The following is a 2,432-nucleotide window of genomic DNA, read 5'->3' as shown; positions in this document are numbered from 1 at the left end:
TTTCCTTCTGACTGTCAGGACCCTCAGCTATAGGTCTGTTGGAGATTGCTTGAGGTCCACTCCAGACCCTGTTTGCCTGGGTATCAGCAGCAGAGGTTGCAGAAGATAGAATATTGCTGAACAGCGAGTGCACCTGTCTGATTCTTGCTTTGGAAGCTTCCTCTCAGGGGTGTACTCCACCCTGTGAGGTGTGGGGTGTCAGACTGCCCCTAGTGGGGGATGTCTCCCAGTTAGGCTACTCAGGGGTCAGTGACCCACTTGAGCAGGCAGACTGCCCCTTCTCAGATCTCAACCTCCCTGTTGGGAGATCCACTGCTCTCTTCAAAGCTGTCAGACAGAGTCGTTCGCGTCTGGACAGGCCTCTGCTGCTTTAGCTGAGCCCTGTCCCCAGAGGCGGAGTCTACAGAGACAGGCAGGTTTCCTTGAGCTGCTGTGAGCTCCACCCAGTTCGAGCTTCCCAGCGGCTTTATTTACCTACTTAAGCCTCAGTGATGGCGGGCGCCCCTCCCCCAGCCTCGCTGCTGCCTTGTTGTTAGATTGCCGCAGACTGCTGTGTTAGCAAGGAGGGAGGCTCTGTGGGCGTGGGACCCTCCCGGCCAGGTTTGGGATATAATCTCCGGTGTGCCGGTGTGACAGCGTAGTATTGGGGTGGGAGTTACCCGATTTTCCAGGTGTTGTGTGTCTCAGTTCCCCTGGCTAGGAAAAGGGATTCCCTTCCCCCTCGCGCTTCCCAGGTGAGGCGATGCCTCGCCCTGCTTCAGCTCTCGCTGGTCGGGCTGCAGCAGCTGACCAGCACCGATTGTCCGGCACTCCCGAGTGAGATGACCCCAGTACCTCAGTTGAAAATGCAGAAATCACCGGTCTTCTGTGTCGCTCGCGCTGGGAGATGGAGACTGAAGCTGTTCCTATTCGGCCATCTTGCTCCGCCCCCCGGAATGGATTTTAAAGGAGACAGATTGGTGAGAATTTGGGGCCCAGTAGAGTCTCAGCGGGGTGCAGAAGGGAATGATCCAGATGTAAGGGCAGTCTCTGCTAAGGAGGCCTCTTCCTGTGGTATTGAATGGCGTTCAAAGAACTTGGAGAAAAACAACAAATCAAGTTGGTCATAATTAACACGTATCAGTGGAACCTCTGTACTACAATGCTGGTGAAATTTATAACCACATGTTTGACAGTAGAAACCCTGGAATAGCAGCTTTTGACAAAAGTCACAAAGGTCTGAGGTGAAAAATGTTTTTTGTATAAAGTTGAGTGTTGTAAGTGGAACATTCTCCAACGCTTCCACATTCAATTCTTCTCCAGTAAGCCAGGAAATACCAGTGTCCTAGCCAATTGGTTTCTTCTCTCCATCCTGAATTATGTAAACAGCACAGCACTCTGGGATTAGACCTCTCTTCATCAGTGCTTTCTTTAGACTGTCTCCGACTGTAATTCCACACCTTGCAGACACCACTTTCTCTGTTTGTTGGGCAGGAAAACTCTAACAATAGGTTTTTGTGGTGACTTGGGGTTGCTCCAGGCCACATCTGTGGAATTTTGAAAAACTGAAAGAGATAAAGGTAGCACTGAAAGGCTAAAAGAGGAAGAAGATTTAACACTGTCCATTGATGCAGAGCTAGAAACAGAAAAATCAGTTCCATTCCCCAGAGATTCCAATAACTGTTGTTCTCTTTGTTGGAGTGTATCTAGCTTGCTGGTGTATTCTTCACAAACCTGCAGATATATTGATGGTGGATTATGCTCCTCCCCACCAAATTTGTCTAATAGGGCCTCTATATGTTCCTGTGTCAACTTAATTGATTATTTGTTTGATATTCCACACTTTGTGCTATTTGTCTTACTGGTTCTTTCTTTTCTTCACTTCTTCGGGATTAATTTTTATTAATCATTTGTTCTCTTCTGTTGGTTTAGAAGTTAAAAGTGTGGTTTCTATATTTTTGGAGGATAACCTCCTCGGGAATGTCAGAGTCTGCAGCCGAAGAGGCCGCAGTGCCGGCGCCGGCCTCAGGCTCCATGTCCCCATTGAACAGAGCCTCGCCAGGCTCCGTGCCACTGCCACCGCCACGGCCACCACTCAGCAACGCCATCTTATCATATGTTTTCATTTATCTGGGATAAATGCTCCCAAATTCAGTTACTGTGTCATGTGGTAATTGCATGTTTAGTTTTTAAAGAAACTTTCAAGCTGTCAAGGACAAGGCAGGTGAAGGCAGTCAAGGGCAAACCAATAATAGCAATAATAATAATCATAATAATAATGATAAGGTAGACTCACTCCAAAAGGGAGAATACTAAGGATGCTGGACAAGGTCTTAAGAGTGGCACAGTTACAAGACAAAACAAAACCTTTATAGCTTTTTTCTTAAGCTGATCAGCAGTGCAGCTTGAGAAGAGTGAAGTTAAACAGAATGGTGAAACTCCTTTACTACTCC

General features: G+C 47.7%; 1 pseudogene; it reads right to left on the bottom strand.

The window, feature by feature from the left end:
- LOC111532725 overlaps positions 1-2,087 on the bottom strand; it is a 23,444-nt pseudogene extending 21,357 nt beyond the window's left edge.
- Between the last annotated feature and the right edge of the window lie 345 nt (positions 2,088-2,432).

This window comes from Piliocolobus tephrosceles, chromosome 12, assembly GCF_002776525.5.
Source record: "Piliocolobus tephrosceles isolate RC106 chromosome 12, ASM277652v3, whole genome shotgun sequence".
In the NCBI taxonomy this organism is placed as follows: domain Eukaryota; kingdom Metazoa; phylum Chordata; class Mammalia; order Primates; family Cercopithecidae; genus Piliocolobus; species Piliocolobus tephrosceles.
The sequence above is the reverse complement of the archived record's forward strand: the minus strand, read 5'-3'. Positions and strand labels throughout refer to the sequence as shown.